The following is a 27,924-nucleotide window of genomic DNA, read 5'->3' as shown; positions in this document are numbered from 1 at the left end:
GACCAAGTTTCCTACTTCAAGTTGCTACACTGAACCTCCTCTGTTTTATGTATTGAACAATTATGCAGCATGCCCTTTTCACAGAAGCTCCCACCATGAGTGAAAATATCTAGAATAATATTCAATTTATTTATTGGATAAGATTATGCAAAAATCTCAAGTGTTACCCTCATAGGAAGAAGGGGATTTTACTTTTACAAAGGAGCCTTCTCAGGGAACCATGCACGTCTCTGTTCCTCAGGCTGTAAATGAAAGCATTTGGCATAGGAGTCACCACTGTGTACATCAGAGCTATGACAATATCCTTCTCAATAGAATTATTAGCTGATGGACATAAGTAGAGAGTACCAGCTGTTCCACAAAACAGCAACACCACAAATAGGTGGGATCCACAGGTAGAGCTGATCTGGATGCTCCGAGAAGAAGGGACCATGAGGATGGAGGAGACAATGTGTGCATAGGACATGATTATGAGTAGGAAAGGAATGACACCAATGGACCCTTCCAAGGACAGGTGGCTGAGAAACAAATGTATGGGTGTGTGGAGATAGGCGTCCAGTTGAATGAGGACAATGATGAGGTTCCATAGGACAGTGACAAGATACATGGCCAGGAACAGTGCAAAGAACAGATGTTTGTGCTCTGGCTGGATGTTCAGGACAAAGAAGAGGAAATCTAAGATGACAGTTTGGTTCCTTTCTGACATACTCTTCTGTCTCCAACATCTTTAACAGAAAATAACACTGTCCCTTTAAAATCTTAATAAAAAGAACATGTTTCCATGTTCAGGTTCTGTGTTCTCCATAACTCATGTTACCTTCACCACAATAATCTCTAAATGTCAAGTGTCTCTATAGTCCTCCATAATTTTAATGACTTTTAAAAAACTCTCTACAACATATTTTAGTACTGTCATAATAAAAGGTGTCATAGAGAGTAAAATTTGTTATCTATTTACCTAAAATTTTTATCTATTAATGGAGTACAGTGTTTTTCTTACTTGCTGAACCACTCATCTTAGGAAATTATAATTGGATCCTGTGGTATTAGCATCTTATGTGTTGATAGTCCTCATTATGTAAGCCCTATCATCTTATAAATAAATATAAATATATATTTATAAATATGTTTGTATATATGTGTATATATATATATTCCTTAGAAATTTATGTGCTTTATTGTTTTATATTACTATTTTAAATCACAGGAGTAGATATTTCTCCCACATGTAAAACTCTATATAATTGCTTAATTGTCTCCCTTTATGTGTGTCACAGGCAAGTAAAGCTCAACAGATCCCAAATGAAACTCATGATCTATTTTTTGCTGTATCGCAACTTCTCATCCTACTCTAATTTATTTTAAAGGCGTTCAGGATCAAATCAAAACTTTGCATTCATTTCATTCCTTCTTTCCTTTTATCTTCAACTCAAATCAGACAAGTACTATAGATTATCCTTTATGTTCTTCCGTTACTTCACCCCCTCCTTGAAACAAGGCCAGGATGACACCTTGTCTCTCCTGGACTGTTGACAAAAACTCTCATTTCTTGTCCCTGTTCCCATGCCTCAGTATTCTTCTTTGATTTCTTTATTCACACTGTGGCATTCTAAGATGGAAATCTGTGTAGTGTTTCCAGGAAGTGTCATTTTTCTTAAGATACAATCTAAGTTCCTTTTAGGGCACTAATGATGCTTTACTACCTGACCTGTGCCTACATCCACTGTTTCACAAGTCCCCACAGTGACATTTTCTGGAAGCATTGCTGGGCTTGCAATGTTTCCAGCAACTGTAACCACATGCTAAAAAAGAGGTAATAAAAGGGGATAAGGGGAAAGCTCTGTAAGTATTTAACCAAGCCCCTGACACAGATCAAGCCTCAGGGATGTGAGAAATTATCTCACATTATATCTCTGCTTCCCGTAAAAATGGTCTTGGTGACTTTGTTTCCTTCATCGCTCCTACAAAATTTCTGGTGCATTGGCCAGGAATGTGAGAGTCCAAAGTTGGCATTTTTTCCACCCTGAATATCAGGCCTGTGGTCTGGCTCCTGGGGACATGAGCCTGCTGGATGGCTAGAGGAGCCTCCTATGGAGTCTGAGGCCTCAGGTCCATACCCACCAGCAGAATCTGGGTAGAAACCTCAGGAACCGGGAAAATTTGGAGTGGCACCAAACTTAAATAGATAGGACCCAGGTTCATCAGAATAGGCCAGTACATGAGAGGACAGAAGAGGAGTTTGGTCACCCCCTAGGTATGCACCAGTACTCCTGAATTTGGTTTTTCGGTTTTTGGTTATTCAGGAGGAAGCTGCAGTACCTTCCAGGATAGGTTTGTTGGGTTGGATGAATGTGTGTTGTGTAACTGAAAGCATGAATGAAGTGTGACTTCCGTCACCACAGAGTGTGCGGAGTTCATTCCCAGAAGCCAGGGATGCTCCCATTTGGTCTATGGTGAACCCCCTCTTGGGGCATCAGTTTGGGGCTCACTATGGACAAGAAGCATCTGAAATATCTCCACAAGGAGAACAGCTAGGGATGGAGGAAGTGAAAGTTGTCTGCCTCTCCTTTGTGTTGGAAATTGAGGAACTCCCTACCTCATTTCAACACTCCCCCATCCTCTTATCTTTGTCTCAATATGGCTGGGAACCAGAGTAAACTGACTCTTTCATAATGCATGTTTAACAACTTTAAAAAAGATAGGGACATATAACTTGTGTTGTTTGTTAAACATCAAAAGTGTTATTAACTTAATTCCTCTTTTATATGTTACCTTGCCCTATGTTGAGAGGTGCTAATTTGAACTTTATTAAATAGTAATTTTATGTTTTGTCATAGTCTGAGTACATATTCTTCGCAGTTCAGATCTGCATGAGCTCTAATTTTGAAGCCACTATTTATAAAATTATATAAACGTAAAAAAGGATATATAGGTGATTACAGGGTAAAGCTCACATTTGAAGATCTTTAAAAATTCTGTCAGATAGATTGGGTGTCCTTTAAATTGGGATGGCCTTCTGAGGTATCTCTAGATCAAGAAACCATTCAAAGGGTTTATCATGTAAACAGGGTCATCAGTTCACCCTGACCAGTTCACCTGCATAGACATATGGCAGTCATTGGCAGTTCATTCTCTTTCCTGGCTTAAGAGGTACTTTGAGAACAATTGTAAGATTCTGATGGCTAAAACAGTGACTCTGGGACTGTTAAAAGAAACAAAGAAAAAAAGAGGCTTTTAAACTATGGTATATTGAGACCTTACCAATCTGCCTGGAAGACGCCCTTACTGCCAGTCCAGAAGCCAGACACCAATAATTACCATCCAGGGCATGATCAAAGAGTGGTCAATAAAGCAACAGTGAGTTTGCACCAGTGGTTCCCAACCCATACACTTTTTTGACCCTGATACTAGCAGAAGCAACCTGCTAAAAGATGCATTCTTTCGCATCCAGCTGGCACCTGTGAGCCAACCCATCTTTGCTTTCCAATGGGAGAATCCCCAATCAGGGGGGGACCCATCTCCCACAGGGCTTCAAAACTCCTCAACTGTCTTTGAAAATGCCCTGGCATTATATTTGTGAGCATATCTGACAGAGGAAGCTGGCTGCCCTCTCTTGCAACCTGCCTCTCTCAGCAACTAACTGTCAGGACTGCCTTAAAGGGACAAAACTTTTACTCCATCTCCTATGGGAGGCTGGGTAAAAGGTGTCCCAGAAAAAGGCTCAAATCTGCCAGGACCAAGTTAAATACATAAGATTCCACATATCCCAAGGCCAGTGGAGCCTCGGTACAGAATGAAAGCAAGCTGTATGCTCAATCCCAACCCTGACCACGAGAAGACAGATCCATTAGTTTTTAGGAGCAGCTGGGTTCTGTTGGATTTGGATACCTAATTTCTCATTGCTAGAAACACCTTTGTATAAAGCCACAAAGGGGGACCAAAGGGATCCCCTAACCTGGGAGTCTAAACAACAATAGTCTTTCAGTGCCATCAAGGAGGCAATAGTTATGTCTCTGCCTTCGGACTTCCAGATGTGAAGAAGCCTTTCTTTCTGTGCATAAGAGAAGTGGCATGGCAATTAGAGTCTAGATGCCTGGACTCATGGCATCTGCCAGTGGCTTATCTTTCTAAGAAATTGGACACAGTGGCAAAGGGATGGCTTCCCTGCCTGTGAGCTCTTGCAGCCACAGCCTCATTAGTATCAGAGACAAAAAAAGCTAACACTGGGAAAGGAAATTACTGTCCAGGTCCCATATTCTGTTGTGACTCTAATGAAATACAAGGGGCAGTACTGGTTAACAAATGCCAGGATGGTCAGATACCAGAATATGTGCTGTAAAAATCCACAAGTAAAGTTAAAAACTGTCTGAACTTTAAACCCAGCCACTCCTGTTGGCTGCAGGGCTCCCAGACCATAACTGTGTAGAGGTGATTAATGAGGTCTTCTCAAGCTGCCCTAACCTCTGTGACCAACCCTTAGCTCAGGATGAACACAAACTTTTCACATATGGGAACAGTTTCCCCAAAGTGGAAACAAGATACAATGGCTATACAGTAATGACTTTGGACTCAGTCTTAGACGCTCAGGCACTGGCTCTAGACATGTTGGCACAAAATGCAGAGCTCATTGAACTGATATACATGCTACAACTGCCAATTAAAAGGACTGTTAATATATACACAAACTCTAAATATGCTTTTACCACTCTTCATGTACATGGGGAGATCTATCTGTCTGTCTATCTATTTATCTATCTAGAGAAAGACTATTTCAAGAAGAAAAGACAAATACCTTCTGGTGATTGTGTACACCTTTTCTGGGTGGGTAAGAGGCTTTCCCTACCCAAAGAGAGAAGGTCCAAAAAGTGGCCCATGCTTTATTAAAGGAAAACATCCCCAGGTATGGGATCCCTATCTCCATTGGATCAGACAATGGACCAGATTTTGTGTCAAAAGTTGTTAAACAACTGACAAAAGGACTAAAAATAACCTGAAAGCTTCACACAGCCTACTAGCCTCAGAGTTCAGACAATGTTGAGAGGTTGAATTGGACACTAAAAACTCAGATGAGTAAACTGTCAGGAGGCTCACCTAACTTGGGAACACATCTTGCCATTTGCTTTACTTAGGATCAAGTGCAGCCCCACCAAACAAACTAGGTTCTCACCCTATGAGATTCTCTCTGAAAGGCCACCCCACTAGTAAAAGACATTAAGAGGGATTTAGAAAACAAAAAATCTAACCTTATGCCAACAGATGTGCAGTTTGGGAGAAATGCTAAATGATCTACACCACCATGTTCACTGAACTGAACCACTGATATGCATACCTTTAAGGCAGGTGATAAGGTTTAGATAAAGGAGTACAATCTCCAGCCTCTCCAGCCTCAGTGGAGGGGACCCTAGTCAGTGGTCCTGACTAGTCCCACAGCAATCAAGGTGATAAAAAAATCACCTTGTGGATCCATCACACCTGAGTAAAAGCTAGCAGCTCCCAAACTGAAGAGACAACTGGATCCCAGCAACTCACTCAAACTGACCCTGAGGAGGAGATCTTCAGTCTTGTCCTAGTCGTAAACTGGAAGCTGACTAGTGAAAGCACAGTAGAAGCTTGAGGAATCAACTAAACAGATAATTAACGGACTATTGTTTCTCATAGTTAGTGTTCTGTAGTGATGCTTAAGTTCTGCCATTCCTTGCCTATCTCTATTCTTGGCATTGTAGCCTTGCTTTGCTTTGGCCAATAGAAATAACAGTAACTGCCCCAGCAGGACAAAGCCAGATCAAACAGATTTCTCTGGCTGTTTTCATTTTTTCTCCTGCTAATAGGATGTGGTATTGTGTTTGGTTGCTTCTATTCTGGGTTCCTTTTGCAAACCTGAACCCCTCATCCTGTGAGTTGTGCTTAGGTACTACTTGGACTAAAGACGCCACTATATGGGAAAGATAATTTAAAAAATCACAGATGAAATAAAAAAGATTATTCATGTTCCAATTTAGACTTAAAAATGGTAAAATCCTGATGATTTATCAGGAGGATGTTTCTCTATAATAGGAGAATTTAAAATAATGTTGGAGGTTGTATTAATTATGGTGTTGAGCTGTCTTATACTCTCATGCTTGCTGCCACTGGTCATGCAGTCCATATTAACCCTGATAAAAGCCATAATGGAACAAAAATGGCCACACAATTGTATCTTTTACAAGATTACCAAAGAGTAAATCCTATCCCTAAAAAAATAAAAAAGATGATGCATTTTGATGATTAAAACGTCAAAGCATCAAAGGGGAGAATGTTGGGGCCAGCTTGGCTATTTTCCTGGGATTTACTGTGTCTGTATTCCCCTTGGTTTCCCCTCAGTCTACAAGCAGCTTTTTGTTGAATACAGAACACTGCAGCCATGTGCTAGCCTTGCAGAGTTTCCGGCAACTGTAATCACCTACTAAAAGGGGGGCAGGAATAAGGGAGGAGAAAGGGCAAACTCTGTAAGTATTTAACCAAGCCCCTGACACAGATCGGGGCTCAGGGATTTGAGAAATTATCTCCACTGAGTCCACCAGCATAATAAACTCCCTGCTTCCTGTAAAAATGGTCTCAGTGACTTTGTTTCCCTCATCATTCCCACAATGGCATGTCCATAAGAATCAATGAGGGCATGTTTCCAACATGTCATGTACATGAAAGTCATCTTCTGTGAAAGCATGGATTCTGTTTTTGTAGCTCAGCTTCTACGTTTTAAATGAACACCAAGGTGATGTCAATGCTCTGCGACAATGTACTGCAGTCAAGTCAGTGGATTGGACTTGAGTAGCAAGCATATACATTGCCATTAAAATGCAGATTACTATGATTCATGTATTTTCTATACAAGAAGGAATATAGGATTTTTAAACCTGTTGAAATCATTATAAGAAGGGGACTAAGGTATAAAGGAGAAAAATGGAGGGGATGAACTACTTCAGGTCATAATGCACGTATACACGGAAATGTCACAATGAAACACCCCATACAGCTATCTTAAACAAACCAGTATGTCTTATTTTCAAAAAGGAGAAGGTGAAGGTAAAACAGGTTATGTTTGGGGTTGGTATCAGTGGGAGGTAGGAAGATATAAGGAAAGGATGTAGTAGAATGAATATGGTGGAAATATATGTATTCATGTATGAAAACAGAAAAATGAGACCTATTTGAAACCATTGCAAGACTGGAGGTAAAGAATAAAGGAGAATAATGGAGGGGGCATTTATAAATATCACTACCGGCCACCAGCACAGCAATAACATAATAATAAAGAAAGGCCCAAAATGGATATCAGGCAGGGCTCAGCTGCAAAACATATGTTTGCAGAAGAAAAGTATTTTTCTTCTTTTTTGTAGCATTACCTTTTGGTACATTTCTTGTTTGGCAGCCTTGACTAATAAAGCATATTTAAAGAAAGCAAAAAGAATATATAGAAGAATATATAGGTTACTAAATTCTCCAAACTTAATCACAATCTCTAATAGAGAACCTGTCTCAAGTTTATTAAGGTTATGTAGTTGAAAGAAAAATACTACAAGGCTTAAAAACTGCTACATTGAGCCCCATCACACATAACTGTTATGTTAAAATGATGCAATACTGGGAGAATACATTATAAGGAAGTAAGAGTAATGTACCCTAGCATTAACAAAAAGATTACAAAAGGTGACTATGAGTCAAAATACTTCTACAATGTGACAATGTCTTGAGAGGCAGAAAAATGGCAAATGACAAGGTTCACAACTGAAAATTTGTCCTGCAGAACACCACTTAGCTTAGTAAGTTAAGACTCTTAGAGTAGAAAGACAGTAAGGTATCAGGTCATCCTTCCTCTCAAAACTCACCTAGAGCCAGATGCTATTGGCTCATGGCTGTAATCCTAGTTTCTCAGGAGGCAGATATCAGGAGGATCATGGTTTGAAGCCACCCAAGGCAAATAGATAGTGAAACCCTATCTCAGAAAAACCCATCACAAAAAGGGCTGATGGAGTGGCTCAAGGTGTAGGCCCCAAGTTCAAGTCCCAGTACCACCACCACCACAAAACCAACTCACCTAGAGTGTGTGAAGGTGACTCCAAGGCAATGAACAATGATCTTGTTCTGTTTTCTTCAGTATAGGCACAGGAAGTAACAGCCTTTGTATTCACCAATTATGTCTGCATCATCCCTTCTCACTTCTCCCTTCCAACTGTCCTGGGGACTAAGAGGCTCTGCACCCACAGAATTCCAGATCATGGACTAACTCATTAAGAACAAAGTATTCACCCAGGACCTCTCTAGGACCAATTCTCTCAGAATCCTATAGTGGTAATTAATTAATTACAATCTCTGATCACACCTGACTATTCTTTTGGGAAGGTGGAGATGCAGAGCTCATGGATGAATGCTGACTCCTTGACTACTGAGGAAATGGACAGGGTTCATTAGTTCTGTAGGACGGTAGCATGCTTTTGGTCCAGTGAAAGACTGTTGGAAAACTGCTTAAATATTCAGAGACCACACTGTGAGTAATTCAAAATATCATAGGAGTGTAAAAGTTTATAGAAGAAATCATCATAGGTTTTGAAGCAGAGTGCCACATGAAAAACAGATGTTTCAGAAAAATTCTCCACTGTCTGTGTATAACATTTCTCTATGGAAACAGGCCCTAGCAGAGTTAAACATGCTAATAAAAAGAACTTGGTTTCTATGACCCATATTTGTGCATATGCTATTATATGAAAGGAGAGGAATAAGAGTATTTCCTCAGATCATGTTCAAATTTTTCCCAGGTCATGATGCACAAGGAAGATCAGATTCACACCCCTTTCAGTTGCTTTTAGCATCTTGCCTCTCTAGTAAAACCCCAGTAGTGCCCACTACCACCACATTCCAAAACAGTCTCTGTGTGTGTGATTACGATTACCTCTAATGCCATGTTCTGGGTTCCTTCCAGTGATCGTGATGCTGTCACCTGCCGTGAATGTCCAGGCAATGTTCATAACTTGTGCTTCCAATACCTGTGCGTTTCATCTGGAGTAACTACCCTAATAAGGTTCTGTACCAGGTGACATAGCATAAAGTTTCTTTCCTAGAGAATCTGTCCTCATTGTTCTTGTGTTTATTAGGTTATGATGTTAAAATTTTTGAATATGGAAATACTAGTTGTGCTTAAGGATTTCACCACGATTTCAAGCACAAGGATTTCACCAAGATTTCAAGCACAGTTCTCTCTGTTCAGCTTCTCTAAAGTGACCAAGATTTTCCTTGGTATTCACTATTAATCACATCAGTGAGAATGACGTGTCTGATCTTGGTACCTTCGTTTACACAAGAGCAAGAAATGACTGGGTAGAATGCTCAAATTCCATCAGGAAAACTGGTGTTATGTTCCCTGAAAGAATAACCATACATTCAACCATATAAAGTTTTCAATTATATAGACTTTTGTAAATTCACAGTCATGTAACCATCACACAATCAATTTCAGAACCTATTTAATGGCCCCCAAAGAACTCTTGTGACCACTAAGAGCTATACTCCATTTTCCCAGCCCTGCCCTATCCCAGCTGTAAGCCATCCCATTCTGCTTTATGTACTTATGGATTGTCTATCCTTGATATTTCATATGAAATACAATTTATGTTTTTATGGCTGTCTCTTTTTAATTAGCACAATGTTTTTGATACTTCAATTATTTTTACTGAATAATATTACACTGTATGGACATTCCATATTCTATTTATCTATCATCAATTGTGATGGCTCTTTCCAGATTGATACTATGATAAGTAGTGCTGCTATGAACATTCATGCACATATGTTTGTTTGAATATCACAATTATTTTAGGAGTGGAATTTCTGAGTTAAATGGTAAGTCCTTGCTAACTTTTTGAGAAACTGCTGAATAAATTTTTAGAACAGCTGTACCATTTCATGTCTTCACTAGGGACAAGTTAAGAGTTCCAATTTTTCCACATTCTCAACACCTTGTTTTCCATTTCCAAGAACTGAAACCAAACTAGAGGGTGATGAGCCATTTTGGAAAGCATTTCTTGGATATATTATCATCCTTATAGGGTGAGCAATGATGATGAGTACCTTTGCCATTTATGAAACTCCTTTTGAGATATGTCCATGGAATACCTTTGACCACTTTAATTGGGTTTGGATTTTTGTTGTTGAGTTTAATTGTGAGAATTCTTCATATATTCTACATACTAGACACTTACCAGCTTATGAGAAAAAGTTTTCTCCCATTTGTGTATTGCTAATTAACTTTCCTGAAACTATCTGTTGGTGTATGAAAGGTTCTCAATTATTTATTTCTACTTCTATGGCATGTGGGTTGATTTTTGTTATAAGCACAGAACCATAACCCATTCAAAGATCCTATGTTATCTTCTCAGAGTTTTATAGTCTTTATCATTACATTGAAGTCTTTTTAGTATCATTGTATTTTTGAATTACCATGCATTAATTATACAAGGGGAGTTTCAGTGTGATAATTTCATGTATGCATACATAATAATTTCAACAAGTTCACCCCTCCATTATATTCCCATCCCTTTCCCTCTTCTCAAACCATACTTGGTAGGTTTCATTATGATGACTCATTTAGATTTAGTTTTGGTAATGTTGTGATATGTGGGTCCAGCATCACCTTCCACTGAGATCCCCACAAACAATTTTCCTCTTATATTCATGTCATTTTTTAGGTCTAGATCATCATGAGAGAAAAATATATTTTCTTTTAGAGGCTGGTTTACTTTGCTTAATATGATAATTTCCATTTATAGCCATTTCCCTGCAAACAGCATAATTTCATTCTTCTTTATAGTTGAATAGTATTCAATTGTGTATATATACTATATTTTCTTTATCCATTAGTGGTTAATTGGCATGTAGGTTCCTTTCTGTCTGTTGTATCACTGTTTTATGGAACAATTATTGGTTTCTGCTTATGTCCATCAGCTAATAATTCTACAGTGAAGGAGACTGCCATGGCAATGATGTTTACAGTTGTGACTCCTATGCTGTCCCCCTTCATCTACACCCTGAGGAACAGAGACATGAAGACAGCCTGGGAGGGAGTCATTTGCAAAATTATTCATACTATCTATAATAGCAACACTTGATATTTTTACATAATTCTATTATTTTGTCATAAAACTGTAATATTATCCCCGATTTTCCCAAACCATTGTGCTGACCCCTAAATCTCCATAAGAATCCCAGACATTTCTCCAGAACTCCCTGTTGTTCTCATCTGTTTAGTGTATATTTTCACATGTAACTGTGGAGGAATTTCAATTTCAACATGCAAAATCTTGACCTCTATGCTCCATCCAAATCTTCTCTTTGTCTTTTATGTATGGACAAATATGTATATAGGTCTGTATATGTAATTTTACATTTTCCTTTAACATCATATTTCTTAAAATATTTTTCATTTGTTCTGTAGTTGTTGAGGTAACACCAGATTTTTTTTTTGCAGATAAACTTTGAAGTTTCAGTTGCAGCAGACAGTAGAAATGCCAGTCACAGACGGGAACATAATTTTTGAAATAACTTTCCTTGAACTAAAAGTTCCCAAATAGCCATAGAATTTCTGAGTAAAAGGCAAAATGCTGGAGGTATTATATATCTTACTCAAACTATTCTAGAGAGCCATAGAAACAAGCAGGCAGGAGAAGCAGTACATACATCACCTAAAGTGAACTTCAAATCTAAATTAGTCAGAAGAGACAAAGAAGGTCACTTCACACTAATAAAAAGAGAAACACATCAAGAGGAAATAAAATCTATTAACATATATGCACCCAATATCAATGCAGAATTAAGTGCAGGATCTATAGGATTTGATACATTGAGTATGGATGGTGAGATAAATGAGTCAGTGAAATGAAATTCTCAGATTTCTGTTTCAGAATGAAATCCTCTTAATAAATATGAGAGGTTGGAAGAAGGGGGTTGCAGGAAGAAGAGCAGGCTGAAGTCATTAGTTTTGTTTGGAATCTGTGTTTTTAATAACTGCAATATATTCAAGAGATGATCATCATTTATCCTTACAACAGAGAGTTCTATAGGTTAGTTAAGTACACATTTAACTGAGTTTGAAATGTGAATCTAACCAATATGAGCACATGGAATATAAAGATAGTATATTATAGACTTATAAAAGGCCAAGCTTTAGACCTGATGTTCCTGAGGAACATCAACATGCAAGCAACTGAAAAACCTGTAATATGTTATAATTACTAGGGATGACCAGTTGGGCAGATAATATAAAATCCAATGCATTTTTGGTTCCATAAACAAATATATAAAGAACATACTGAAAAAGATGAAATCCTGAGACACATTAAGAGAAGTGCAGAGAATAAGTCACTAATGATCACAGAGATTCTAACTATAGCTATGTGGAGATTAGAAATTATAATTGTTGTAACCTCTAATTGACTGTGAGATCAATTAGCACAGAACACCTGACAGATCATGTGTCATAGAAATTTGTTCTTTTTTCACTTTGACTTTTAAAATACCCTACTATTTTCTCTTTATGATACTAGAGACAGATCATGATAGGAAATGACCAGACTTTCATCTCAGAATTCATCCTCAAAGGCCTGCCTATCTGGCCAGAGCACCAACACCTGTTCTATGCCCTGTTCCTGGGCATGTACCTTATCACCACTGTCTTGGGAAAAATCCTCATTATCACCCTCATTCTATTGGACTCCCAACCACATGTGCCTATGTACTGGTTTCTCACAATTTGTCCTTCAAGGACCTCTGCTTCTCCTCTGTCACAAGGCCCAAACTATTGCAGGACATGCAGAGCCAAGCACCCTCCATCCCCTGTGCAGACTGCCTAACCCAAATGCTTTTCTTCATATTTTTTGTTGACCTGGAGAGCTTCCTCCTTGTGGCTACGGCCTATGACTGCTATGTGGCCATCTGTTTCCCCCTGCACTACACAAGCATCATGAGCCCTAAGTTCCATTTGTGCCTTGTGGTGCTATCCTGGGTGCTGACCACATTCCATGCCATGGTGCACATTCTACTCCTGACCAGATTGTCTTTCTGTGGTGACAACGTGTTCCCCCACTTTTTCTGTGATTTGTCTGCCCTTGTGAAGTTGGCCTGCTCTGACACTCAGGTTAATGAGTTGATGATATTTATCGTGGGAGGACTTCTTGTTTTCATACCTTTCCTAATCATTATAAAGTCTTATGCATGAATTGTTTCCTCCATCCTCAAGTTCTCTTCTGCTTGTGGCATCCACAAAATCTCTACCTGTGGTTCCTTTCTGTCTGTGGTATCACTGTTTTATGGAACAATTATTGGTTTCTGCTTATGTCCATCAGCTAATAACTCTACAGTGAAGGAGACTGCCATGGCAATGATGTTTACAGTTGTGACTCCTATGCTGACCCCCTTCATCTACACCCTGAGGAACAGAGACATGAAGGGAGCCCTAGGAGGAGTCATTTATAAAATTATTCATAGTATCTATGATAGCAACACTTGATATTTTTACATAATTCTATTATTTCATCATAAAACTGTAATATTATCCCTGATTTTCCCAAACCATTGTGCTGACCCCTAAATCTCCATAAGAATCCCAGACATTTCTCCAGAACTCCCTGTTGTTCTCATCTGTTTAGTGTACATTTTCACGTGTAGCTCTGGAGGAATTTCAATTTCAACATGCAAAATCTTGACCTCTACGCTCCATCCAAATCTTCTCTTTGTCTTTTATGTATGGACAAATATGTATATAGGTCTGTATATGTAATTTTACATTTTCCTTTAACATCATATTTCTTAAAATATTTTTCATTTGTTCTGTAGTTGTTGAGGTAAAACCAGATTTTTTTTGCAGATAAACTTTGAAGTTTCAGTTGCAGCAGACAATAGAAATGCCAGTCACAGATGGAAACATAATTTTTGAAATAACTTTCCTCTAACTAAAAGTTCCCAAATAGCCATAGAATTCCTGAGTAAAAGGCAAAATGCTGGAGTTTTTATATATCTTACTCAAACTATTCTAGACAGCCATAGAAACAAGCAGGCAGGAGAAGCAATACATACATCACCTAAAGTGAACTTCAAACTTAAATTAGTCAGAAGAGACAAAGAAGGTCACTTAACACTAATAAAAGGAGAAATAAATCAAGAGGAAATAAAATCTATTAACATATATGCACCCAATATCAATGCACCAAACTTTAAAAAAAATACACTAATGGATATAAAAACACAGATAGACCCCAACATAGTGGTAGTGGGAGAATTTAGTACTCCTTTATCACCAATAGATAGGTCATCTAGACAAAAAATCAACAAAGAACATGTAGAATTGAATGACTCCATATATATAATGTACCTGACAGATGGCTAGAAAGTAACCTATCCTGAAAGGTACGTTTTTCTCAGCAGTCTGTGGAACTTTCTCCAAAATAGACCATAACTTATGTCACAAATCAAGCCTTAACAAATACATAAAAATTGAAAGAACCTCCTGCATACTGTCTGAACACAATGCAACAAAACTAGACTCCACAACAGAAGAAGCAGCAGAAAATACTCAAACAATTGGAGGCTGAACACCACTTTTCTCAATGATCATTGGATCATAGAAGAAATATGGGAGGAAATCAAAAGTTCTTGGAATTTAATGAAAATGAAAACATAGCCCTAAGAACCTATGGTAGATAGCAAAAACAATTTTAAGAAGGAAGTTTTTAGCCATGAGAACATGTATTTAAAACACAGAAAGTTCTCAAGTAAATGACCAAATATTGCATCTCAAACTCAGACAAATGAGAACAAGCTAAACCCAAAACAAATAGGAGAGCAATAACAAAGATAAGGACAAAAATGAACCAGAGAACAAAAACAATGTACAAATGATCAATGAACAAAAAGGTGGTTCTTTCAAAAGAAAACAAGATTGACAAACCTCTGGCAAATCTGATTAAAATGAGGGGGGAATACTCAAATTAATAAAATTAGAAACATAAAAGGGGAGATAGCAAAACACAGCAATGAAATATCGGGAATCATCAGAGATTACTTGGAAATCATGCATTCAAATAAATTGAAAAATCTAGAAGAAATGAACAAACTTTTAGGTACATATCACCATCCAAAATTGAATCAAGAGGATATTAATCACCTAAATGATCAATAACACATAATCAAATTGAAGCAGCATTAAGAGTCTCCCAGAACAGAAAAGTCCAGGAACTATAGGATTCTCCATTGAGAAAATCTAAATCATTTAAAGAAAAACTAACACCAACACTTCTTAAACTTTACCATGAAATAGAAAGAGAAGAAATTCTGCCAGACTCATTCTTTGAAGTCAGTATTACACTCATCCCAAAACTGGATAACTTCACAAAAACAACAAGAAAATAATCACAGGACAATGTCTTTAATTATCATAGCTGAAAATATCCTCAATAACATAATGGGAAACAAAATTCAACAACATATCATAAAGATTATACATCATGATCGAATCGACTTCATCCCAGGGATTCAAGTGTATCCATTCTCTCCACTCTTATTTGACATAGTCTTGGAAATCCTAGTCAAAGCAATAAGACAGAAAGAAGAAACAAAAGGAATACATATCAAAAAGGAATAAGTCAAACTCTCCCTATATGCATGTGACATGGTCTTATACATAAAAGACTAAATAAAAACTCCACTAAAAAACTGCTAGCCTCCACAAACAGGTTCAGCAAATTAGTAGGGTACAAAATCTGTTTGCAGAAATAACCAGCCTTTCTATACACAAACAATGAGCACACATAGACAGAAGGTAGGAAAACAATTCCATTTAAAATAGCCCCAAAACAAAAATCAAACACCTAGGAATAAGTGTAACAAAGGATGTCAAAGAACTCTACAAGGAAAACTACAAATGATTGAAAAAATTCCAAGACTACATTAGATGGAAAGATGTCTCATGCTCATGAATTGGTAATATCCACATAGTGAAAATGACTATATTACTAAAAGCAATCTCCATGTTCAATGGAATCCCTGTCAAAATTCCAATGACATTCAATGGAAAGATTGAAAATTCAACCCTAAAATTCACTTGGAAGCACAAAAAACTGCAAATAACCAAGGGAATCCTAAGCAAAAAAAGTAACCCGGAAGGTACCACAGTACTCAACTTCAAACTATACTACAGAGACATAGCAATAAAAATACCATGGTATTGGGACAAAAACAGATACAAAGACCAGTGGAACAGAATAGAGGACCCAGATATGAATCCACAGAGCTACTCTCACCTAATTTTGACAAAGGTGATAAAAATATGTGATGGCGAAAAGACAGCCTCTTCAACAAATGTTTCTGGGAAAAGTGGTTATCTGCCTTCAGAAAACTGAAACTAGATCTATATTGTTACCCTGTATAGTATTAGCTCAAAGTGAATTAAGGACCAAAATATAAAACCTGATATTCTGAAGCTAGTGCAGAAAAAGGAGGGAATTCACTGGAAACATTAAGCATAGGAAGTGACTTCCTACACAGAAATAAAATGGCTCAACAACTAAGAGAAAGGTTTGACAAATGGAACATCATGAAATTAAAAAGCTGCTGCACAACAAAAGAAATGGTTTCTAAATTTTAGATGCTATGCACAGAATGGGAGAAAGTCATAGCCTGATAAATATCAGGCAAGGGATTGTTAACCACAGTATTCAGGTAGCTCAAAAAAACTCCCCAAAAGTCAATCACCCAATGAAGAAATGGGTAAATGAACTGAACAGAGTTTTCTCAAAGGAAGAAGTCCAAATGGCTAAAATAACATATTAAAAATACCCACCATCCCTGACTGTAAAGGAAATGCAAATCAAAACCACAATAAAATTCCACCTAATTCCTTTAGAATGGCTACCATCAAGAACACAAAAACAACAAATGCTCATGAGAATGTGAGGAAAAAGAGCCCTCATACACTGCTGGTAGGAATATAAATTAGTACAACCACCATGGAAATAGTATGGGAGCTCCACAAAAAACTAAAAATAGAACTGCCAGATGATTCAGCAATTCCACACCTAGGGATATACCTGAAGGAATGTGACTCAGGTTACAACATAGGCACCTGCACACCCATGTTTATGGTAACATTATTCACAATACAAAAGCTATGGGAGCAGCCAAGATGCCCCACTACTAAAGAATGGATTGGGAAAATATATTTATATACAATTGAATTCTATTCAGCCACAAAGAAGAATTGAATTTTGTCATTTGCAGGTAAATGGATGAAACTGGAGAACATTATCATAAGTGAAGTTAACCAGGTTCAGAAAGCCAAAAGCTGCAGGTTTTCTCTCATAGGTGAAACATTGACCTAATACAAATATACCAATATTGTGAAAAATAGGTCACATTAAGGAGAGGTCACACAGGAGAGAGTTAGGGTAAAAGAAGGAAATTAAGTAGGTGAATGTTGTTTGGTGTATTTTCTGTACCTTAATGAGTATAGAGTGTTTAAAACAGTTGAAACCAGCATAAGAAAGGGACTAAAGTAGAATGAGGAATAAAAAGAGTAAATGAACCAATTGGGATTATAATACATATATAATGGAAATGTCACAAGGGAACTCCTTTTGTAGCTATCTTTACCTTAAACAAGTGAAAAGTCATTTCTTTCTCTGTTTTCCTTTTTCTTCTACAAAATCTGAGAACAAACGGGCAGAACATGTCCTGCCTGGAGCAGAGGTGGTACTATTGGGAGGGGAGAGGTGAAGGGGACAGGGTGTAGGAGAGTAAACACAGTGTAAATACTGTGTACACATGTATGTGAATGCAAAATTGATACCAGTTGAAAATATTGCAGGAATGGTAGGAGGGAGGGGTAAAGGAGAGTGGTGGAGGGGGTAAATTTAAATATGATATATTTAATACATTGTAAGAACTTTTGTAACTGCCACAATGCATCCCTAACCAGCACAACAATAAAAGAATCATATGGCTGTAGCTGCATGGACTTATTTCTGGATCTTTTATTCAGTTACTTTGGTCTTTGGTTATGTTTTTGTGTCAGTACCCTGCTGTTTTTTTTATTTTACTATGGCTCTGTAGTACAGTTTGAAGTCAGATATTGTGGTATCTCTGTCATTGTTCTTTTTGCTCAGGATTCCTTTGGGTATTTTGAATGTTTTATTGTTCCATATGAATTATTTTGGATTTACTTTCCTATTTCTGTGAAGAATGACATTGGGGATTTTGATGGGCATTGCACTGAATCTGCAGGTTTCTTTCTGCAGTATAGCCATTTTCACAACACTAATTCTGCCAACCCATAAAAATGGGAGGTCTTTCCATCTTTTTAAATTCCTTCTTCAATATTTTACAGTTTTCATTGTACAGGGCTTTCACATTTTTAGTAAAGTTCATTTCAAGGTATATTTTGAAACATTATAAATGGTACCATTTTCTTGACTTTTTTCTCAGCCTCTTAATAGTTGGTACCTAGAAAATACTGATTTTGGAAATGGTTACTTCACCAAAAGTAATTACCATATCTCAGTTGGTGGAGTCTTTAGGATCTTTAAAGTCTATGTTGTATTATCTGTAAATAGGGATAATTTAATTTCTCCCTTCTCTGTTCATTTCCCTTCTGTTTTTTCTTGCCTTATTTCTTGGGCTAGGAATTCAAGCAGTATATTGAATATGAGTAGACAGAGTGGACACCCTTGTCTCATTTTTGCTTGAGAGGAAATGATGTCAGTTTTTCAGCAGTTAGTACAAGGTTGAGTATAGATTTATTACATGTAGCCTTTACTATATTAAGGTATGCTCTTAGTTTCTTCAGAATTTTGTCATGTAGGAATGTTGAACTTTTGAAAGGTTTTTGACTTATGATCATGTTTTTGTTCTTGATCCCATTTATGTATGGTACCATGCTTATTTTTTTTTTATTATTCTTTTGTTCACAGGTGCATACATTCTCTGGGTCCCATCTTTACAAGCCTGGAATGAAATCAATTTGATCACGGTGTATGAACATTTTCATATGTTATTGAATTTGTATTTGTAAGAATTTTAATAAGCATTTTTATCTATGTTCATGAGGAAATTGGTGTATAATTTTCTTGTGTGTGTTTGTGCGTCTATATCCAGTTTGGGTATCAGGGTAGTACTGGTTTAACATAAGTTTTGTAGAGTTTCCTTCTTTTATTTTTCATGGAATAGTTTGAAAAGCACTGGTGCTAGTTCTTCTTTAAAGGTCTTGTGGAATTTGACAGTAAATCATCTGGTTCAAAAGCATTCCTTGTTGAGAGACTCTTAATTACTGCTTCAATTTTGTTAATCATTATAAATAGGTTGAAGTGCTTGATACCCACTTTGGTTAAATTAGTCTGGTCATATATATCTGAAAATTTATCCAGATTTTCCAGTTTCTTTCACTGTTAGTGTTTGAAGTGTTCCCTAATGATCCCTACAATTCATTAGTATGTGCTGTGATACCCTCCTTTTCCAGTTCTGATTTTATTAATTTGAGTCTTCTCCCTCTTACTTTGATTAGTTTGGCTGAGGATTTGTCAATCTTGTCTTTTCAAAAAAATCAATTATTTTCATAATTATTCATTTTTTAAAAGTCTTCATTTCATTAATTATTTCAGCCTACTTATTTGGGGGTAGGCTTTCTCCTGTTTTCCTAAGAGTTTGCATCATCTGAATTTTACATATGATCTCTCTTATTTTTTAATGTAGGAACTCTTAACTACAAACTTTACTATTTGCTCTGTTTCAAAGATTTTGTTAAGTTTTTGTTTTCATTTTACTTAAGAAATTTTTTTATCATCCCCTATTTCCTGGTTGACCCATGGGTCATTCAGCATGGTATTATTCAGTCTCTGTGTGAGTGAATATTTTCTGTGATTTACTTCTTTGCTATTGATGTGTAGTTTTATTCCATTGTGGTCTGATAAATACAGGATATAATTTTTATTTTATTCATTAGGGCTAGTATTAAGCCCTAAAGTATGATCTATTTTGAAGAAAGTTCCATGGGCTGCTGAGAAGAATGTCTGTTTTGCTGCTGTTGGGTGGAATATTCTGTAGACACTGTTAACTACATTTGATTTATAGTTTACTTAATTCTTCAATTTTTTTTGGTCTGGACGAACTATTATAAAGATTTGGGTATTGAAGTCTTCCATAATTGTTGCATTATATTTTTTTATTTTTTATGTTCATTATTGTTTTATGAGATGAGTGTGCCAAAGTTCTGTGTGTATATGTGTATATACATTTTCAATTGTTATCTCCTTCTGACCAATTCTTTATAATACTAAGTGAGCTTCTATAACTCTTCTGACTAATTTTGTGTTTAAGTCTGGTTTGCCAGATACTAATACAGTAACCACTGATTGCTTTCAGTTTCCATTTGCTTTCATTTTTTTCACTTTACCCCTATGTATGTCCTTATCAGTAAAGTGCAAATTACCTATAAACAACAAGTGATTGGGTCTTGTTTTTAATCCAACCACCAGTCCTTGTCTTTTGATTCCAGAATTGAGACCATTAACATTTAGAGTTATTAATGAAAGGTGCACAGTAACTCCTGTCATTTTGTGTTTTTTAAATGCTTGGCTATTTCCTAATCCTCATTTGCTTGTTAGCTTGTCTATAGAGATGTAATCTTGTAATCTTCCTCTATTTAGCTGGTTGTGTTTTTCTTCCTCTTCTATGTATAAAGTTCTTTTCTGCAGTGCTGGTTTAGTGGCCAGGAAATACTTTTGTTTTTGTTTGTCATGTAAGATTTTTACTACTCTTTCAATTATGAAGGTTTTCTCTGTTGGGTACAGTAATCTTGGTTGGAAGTTATTTTCTTTTGGTCTTGAAATGTATCTTTCCATGCTCTCATTGATTTTCGAGGTTCTATTGAAAAATCTACTGTTTTTTTAATGGTATGCTTTTATATGTTAGCATACCACATATAAAAGCAACTTTCATCTTTCAATGTTTTTTGCTTGTTCTGTATATTTTATACTTTAGTTATAATGTCTTTGAGTTGATTTTTGCTTGTATTATCTGTTTTTTGTCCTAAAAGACTCCTGTACCTGCATAGTACATTCTCAAGATTTGGGAAAAATTCTGCTATTTTATTAAGTATGTTTTCTGTACATTTAACTTGTACAGCTTCTCTTTCTTTTATGGCCCTGATTTCTAGGATAGGTCTTTTAATATTGTTCCAGAGGTCTTGCATGTTCATTCATACTTCTTTCTATTTTTTCTTTTTCTTTATCTGATTGTTGTAATATAACTAATCTGTGTTCTAGCTCTCATAGTCAGTTTTCAATTTGGTCCATTCTTTTCAAGTGGCATTCAGTGGAGTGCTTTTTATTTGACTTATTGAGCATTTCAATTGTAGGATTTCAGTTTGATTTTTTTCAATGTATCAATAGTTTTAGTGAATTCCTCTTTCATATCCTACATTGTCTTCCTTATTTCATTCAGCTGTTTGTATTCTCTTTGAATTCATTCAACTCTTTATTTCTATCATCTTTGAATTCATTCAGGTATTTATATATGTCTTCTTTCATTTCGTTGATCATTCTTATAATCAGGCTTTAGAGTTCTTTGTCTGGGCTTTCTTCCTCTTCATTATTGTTGGTGTTTGATTTTGTGGGTTTGGTGAACTTTGGAGGTGTCATGTTGTCTGTATTGTGATTTTCACATCTAGAACCAAGTTGTTGGTTGGAAGTGTTAATCACCTGAACTCTTACAGTAGAAATATTTTCAATGTTCAGGCAAGACTGTGTAGGAATGGGGTTGCAGTATTGTCTTCCATGTGTTGACTAGCAAAACGTTTGCCAACATGTTTAGGACACAAGGCTGGAAACCCATCACCACTCATATACACGAAAACAACCTGGAGTCTTTTGTAGTTCTTTGTGTATGGTTTGGTGTTGTATGTGGGTTGAGAGTTTGGCTGGTCAAGGAGAATTTGTCCAGTTCTGTGCTGCTTTCACCTTAGAAGCTGTCCTTCTTTGCATATTAGAAACTTCTGCTGGCCACAGAGTGCTCTGCACTGTCAGGCCAATTTGGTTCCCACTTGTTTCACAGGCCTCCAACTTTTGCTCCCATAGGCAACACATGGGCAATCCCAGGGTTGCTCCACAAATGCATCTGATAGTGGAAAACAAAGCATTGAGTTATGCACTGGTGGTAGAGCACAGAGGGTCTCATGTGCTCTGCCTACAGATCTCAGTTCTTTCAACAGTTCATCACCCTCTGTAGGCAAGGAGGACATATTGTGTTATCACTGGGTCCTGAACTTAGAGCTCTTAGCTCTGCATAGCAGCAAGCACCCACAGCCAGCAGGTAGCTCCTGTATCATGAGCACTCTGCCAGTCATATGTTTGATGTTGTTTCTGCAATAATCTTCAGGCAATGGGACTTGTTCTTGCCAGGAGGGTGGAGTCAGAAATCACCATGCTTTTTTACTGTCTGTGCTCTGTACTCCTTAAATTTTTCAGTGGGTCCACATCAGACTCTCTCCCTCTTTATAACCACCTTTTTATTTACTTTCTACCACCCAAACACAGTGAAAAATGTCCTAAGACTCCCTGACCATGGTTGATACTTGACATTCAAGTCCCCAGAGTGTATCAGTCTCAGACGCTGCTTAGCAACAAATACCAGCAGCTTGCAGGAAACTTTTGGAGTTTTGCACTCCATCTGCCATGAGCTTGGTGGTCTGCTTCTGCTGTGATTCTCAAGCAATGGAATTTTCTCTAGCCAGGGAGGGCAGGACCACAAACCACTGCACCTTCACTGTCCAAGCCCCTGGCTTATGAAATTCTCTCAGAATCCACATCACACTCTCTCCCTGTCCACAACCACCTCTCATGGTTATCTCCTTTCAGAACACTGTGGCCTGGTGTCTCAAGATTCCCTGAGTTGCAATTGTCCATTGTTTTCAAATCTCAGTATCAGATCATATCTGGCAGCAAACCTTTGCGGCCACAGGAAGCTCCTGGAGCTATACCACTGCAAAGCTGTGGATTCAGTGTTTTGTTTACACAGTGTCCCTCACATACCAGGACTTGCTCTTTCCAGGGAAGCTGGATCACTGACCCCCAGGCTCTTCACTGTCCCAGCTACCCATGCTTAAATTTCTCCACATGTCCATGTCAGACCCTTTCCCTCTCCATAACCACCTTTAATGGCCATATCCTTCCCAGACATTGTGGCCAGGGGTCTCAAGATTCCCTAAGCTGTGGTTAGTCCTTGTCTTCAAGTTCTCAGAGTATCTCAGTCTCAAACTCTGCCTGAAAGCAGATCCCTGCAGCCAGCTAATAGTTCCAGAAGTACCACACTCTCCCCACTGGGAGCTCAGTGCTTTGTTTCTAAAATATCCTCAGGCACTGGGACTTGTTCTCACCAGTAGGGCAGAGCTGCCTGTCACTATGCACATTGTTTCCCAACCTCCTAGATGTTTAAACTTCCCAGCTCACCCTGGTGAGGCATTATCCCTCCAAAAGACTGTCTCTTATTGTCTTTTCCCTTCCAGATACTGTTTCTGGGTTTCCCAAGGTCTCTGAGCTGTGATTGTTCTTTGTTTTCAGTTCCCTGAAGTAGCTCAGTCTTAAATATAGACTCTGTCTTAAGATGGTTCCTTGCCACAGCTCTTTGAGATCTGGAGAGAAAAAATTGTCTTGTCCAATGCTCTCCAGTCATTGCCAGGTGAATCACTGTCCCATCAAATCTCTGCACTGAGTTTAGGGTTGTAGAAGTTGTGGGCTTGACCCACATCTAGGGCTGCCAGACTGTCATAAAGGCCATCTAACTTACATTGTGGTAGATGCCTCAGCTTCCCCTCTTCCAGAGGTAGAGCCAAAGCTGTAACAGTCACGTTTCTGTTTCACCATGTTTTCATTGTCCTGTCTTTCTTTTGTGGTTCTAGGTGCTCTTCAACTCTTTCTCTCTTCCAAATACAGTTTCTTCCCTGTTATCTTGACTCTTCTTATTCATACCGTCCTATGGAGAATTTTCAACTCCACCCTCTTACCACAAATTTTCACAATACCTGCACCTTTAACCATTGTTATGCTTCCACTTTATCTCATAAGAACCCAAGTTCCTTTCCCCTACAACCTTATTAGAGAGGCAGTTCATATTTTCAAATATTTCTTACTACATTTAAATATCTGGTTTATTGTTGAATTACTGATCTTGTTACTTCTGTTGTCTCTTTCTCCTCTGAATGGAAGTAAAGGAGAATTCCACCCCAAGGTGTGCAAATTACAACATAGAAAGACAAGTAATATGAAAAACCAAAGGTATATCACTCATTAATCCAAAGCCTTGTAATAGATTAACAACTGAATCCAAAGATGCTAATTGGTTGAAATATCAGATAAATATTTGAAAAGCCTACTTTACTTTTAAAGATAATCAATGACCTCAAAGTGTATTCAAACAATCAGATAAGTGAAGTTAGAAAATCAATTCCAGACCTAGACAAGAAAGTCAGCAACATGTATGAGAAATTCAGCAATGAAATTGAAATTGTGAAAAAAGCAAACATGTTAGAAATGAAATGGTTAATAAATCAAAGAAGAACACAGTAGACAGTGTCATTAGCATAAAAGATCAAGAATGAGTAATATTAGACATGGAGGATATGAGTGAGAAAATATTACATGCAGACATCAATAAATAAATGTTGCAGTTGGGAGAGTGGTTCAGGTGGTACAGCACCTGCTTAGCAAGCACAAGAACCTGAGTTCAAACTGTACTACAACCAGAAAGAAAAAAGAAAACTGTGATCATAAACTTCAGGAACTCTGGGACATTATCAGGACACCAGTCTGAGAGTCCCTGTGGTAGAAGGAGGGCCTGAGCTACACACTGAAACCATAGAAAACCTATTCAATGAAAGTATAGTGGGAAATTCCAAAATATTGGGAAAAATACAGACATTCATGTACAGGAGGCACTTCAGACCCCAAGTAGACATGACCAGAAAAGAGTCTGAACATGCCATATCATAATAAAAATACCAAGAATAAACAACAAAAAGATACTGAAAGCTGCAATAGAAAAATGACAACTTATACACAAAACCAAACACATAATAATAATCTCAAACCTCTCAGCACAAACTGTAACAGTCAGTAAAGCATAGAACATGATTATTTCAAGCTATGAAAGAAAATTACTGCCAATTGAGAATACTATATTCAGCAAAGTTATCCTTTAAAGACAATGGAAAAATAAAGATTTCCAGGATAAGTTTAAGCGAAAGAAGTCATGTCCACTAATCTGCATTGTAGAAGATAATTACAGGAATAATAGAAGTCAAAGAGGAAGAAAGATAGCCATAGTCACAAATACAAACCCCAGGAAAGAATAAAATTCAAGAGAGGACATTATCAACATGAGAATTAGGAATGTATCAAATGTGTTCAACTAAACAAACCAAAAAACCAAAGAAGAATAACAGAAAAAAAAAAACACAAAAACCCCAAGAAAACCAGGCAACACTCAAGTCAGACTGAAAACACTCAGAAGAACTACAGGAAAGAGTAAATAGTTCTCAATTATAAACCTAAATGTAAATGGTCTTAACTTTCCAGAAAAAATGTTATAGGTGGGATAATTAGATTAGAAGGCAGGATCTAATCATTTGTTGTCTAAAAGAAGCACACCTCACAGGCAAAACATACACACACTGAAAGTACAATGATATATACAAATAAAAATGTGAATAAAGAATCTTGGAAGAAGAAGTACAAATTACCAATAAATTCATGAATAAATGTTCAACATTCCTACATGTAAAGGAAATGTAAATCAAAACAACATTGGGATTTCATCTCACCCTAGTCAGAATGGCTATCATCAATAACACAAATAATAACAAACGCTGGCAAAGATGCAAGATAAAAAAAAACATTTACACACTATTGGTGGGAATGTAAATCAGTGCAACCACTATGAAAACCAGCATGGAGCCTCCTCAAAGAGTTAAAAATAGAGCTACAATATGATCTGGCCATACTACTCCTGTGCACACATCTAAAGTCAAGACACAAAAGAGACACTTGCATACTCATCTTTATTTCAGCACTATTCAGTGTTCACTATAGCCAAACTAAGGGAATAACCCAGATGCCCTTCAACTTATGAATGGATTAAGAAAATGTGGTAGCCAGAGGCCAGTGGCTTATTCCTGTAATCCTAGCTACTCAAGAGGCAGATCAGGAGGACTGTGTTTCAAAGCCAGCCTGGACAAATAGTTCAGGAGACCCTATCTCAAAAAACTCATCACAAAACAATGGGGCTGTTGGAGTGGCTCAAGGTGAAGGCCCTGAGTTCAAACCCTAGTACTGCAAAAAAAAAAAAAAAGTAAAAGTGGTACATGCACACAATGGGATATTATTCAGGCAGGACAGGGAGAGGGAAAGAATACTACAAGGTGAGTGATATCAAATACATTATGTCTATGTATGAAGATGGATAATGATTCCCACCAAAAACTTTAAAATAGGTGGTTAGGGGCATGAGGACAAAAAGAGCAATAGGGGGGTTAGTTTGTCCAAAGTATAATATACCCATGTATGGAAATACCTTGGTGAAACCCTTTTGTGCTACTAATTTATGCTAACAATAATCATAACGTATTTTAAAAGAGAATTTTCGTATGATCAATCAATCCCACTACTGGGTATGTTTCTAAGGGAAGTGAAATCCTCATGTTGAAGACATCTGCACTCCTGCAGATGTTTGAGGATGGCAAAGACAATTCGTGCATAGGACATGACGATGAGTACGAATGGGATGACAACCACAGGCCCTCCTGTGGTAAATATCATCAAGTCATTAACATAAGTGTCAGAGCAGGCCAGCTTCAGCAGAGCAGATACGTCACAGAAAAAGCGGGGGATTACAGTGTCCTCACAGAAAGACAATCTGGACATGAGTAGGGTGTGCAAAAGGGATAGAATGTGGTCAGCACCCAGGACAATGTCACCAAGCACCCACAGAGCTTGGTGTTCATGATGCTGGTGTAGTGCAGAGGGAAGCAGATGGCCACATAGTGGTCATAGGCCATGACCACAAGCAGGAAGCTCTCTAGATCTCCAAAAAACAGGAAGAAGTATATTTGTGTCAGGCAACCTGCATAGGAAATGGATGGGATTTTGCTCCTCATGTTCTGTAAAAGTTTAGGGATGGTCACAGAGGAAAACAGAGGTCAGAGAATGACAACTTGCTGAGAGACAAATATATCGGTGTGTGGAGATGGGAGTCTACTTGAATAAGGAAAATAATGAGAAGGTTCCCCAGGACAGTGATGAGATACATAACTAAGAACAGGACATAGAACGTGTACTGGTGCTCTGACGTGATGGGCAGGCCCAGGAGGAGGAACTCTGCAAGGGTAGTTTGGTTCCGTTCTGTCATGCTCTGTCTCCAATATCTTTAAGAGAAAATAATAGCATCCCTTTAACATTCAAATAAAAATGAACATATTTCTATATTCATGATCTTTTATGTTTTCTAAATTAATTCATCTCACCCTCTTCACAACATTTATAATCTCTAAACTGTAAATATTTATAATCATAAAGTTAACCACTTTTTCTGAACTTGTCCTTAACCTATTTCAATATAATATCTTTCCCTAAACATCTTATGTATTTGCTTCTGAGTGACAAAATGCATTTGTTTTTCTCTTACCTTCCTGACTAGTTATCATATGCAATGATATTTGGCTCTTGTTCTATCAGTAACTTATATGTTGAAGGTCCTGAAGGATTTCTGTAAATCCTATACTGCTATAATTCTATACATACTACCAAGAAAAGTTCTTAGATTATCATTTAAAACTCAGGTTTAGTTAGAAAGATATACTCTTTT

General features: G+C 37.4%; 2 pseudogenes; one reads left to right on the top strand and one right to left on the bottom strand.

Annotated features, from left to right (window-relative positions):
* Positions 1–169: 169 nt before the first annotated feature.
* LOC109675065 (olfactory receptor 1468-like) lies at positions 170–27,468 on the bottom strand (annotated as a pseudogene).
* LOC109675064 (olfactory receptor 1468-like) lies at positions 12,582–13,534 on the top strand (annotated as a pseudogene).
* Positions 27,469–27,924: the final 456 nt, after the last annotated feature.

Source organism: Castor canadensis, chromosome 11, assembly GCF_047511655.1.
Source record: "Castor canadensis chromosome 11, mCasCan1.hap1v2, whole genome shotgun sequence".
In the NCBI taxonomy this organism is placed as follows: Eukaryota; Metazoa; Chordata; class Mammalia; order Rodentia; family Castoridae; genus Castor; species Castor canadensis.
Note: the sequence above shows the minus strand (reverse complement) of the source record. Positions and strands in the feature narration are given on the sequence as shown.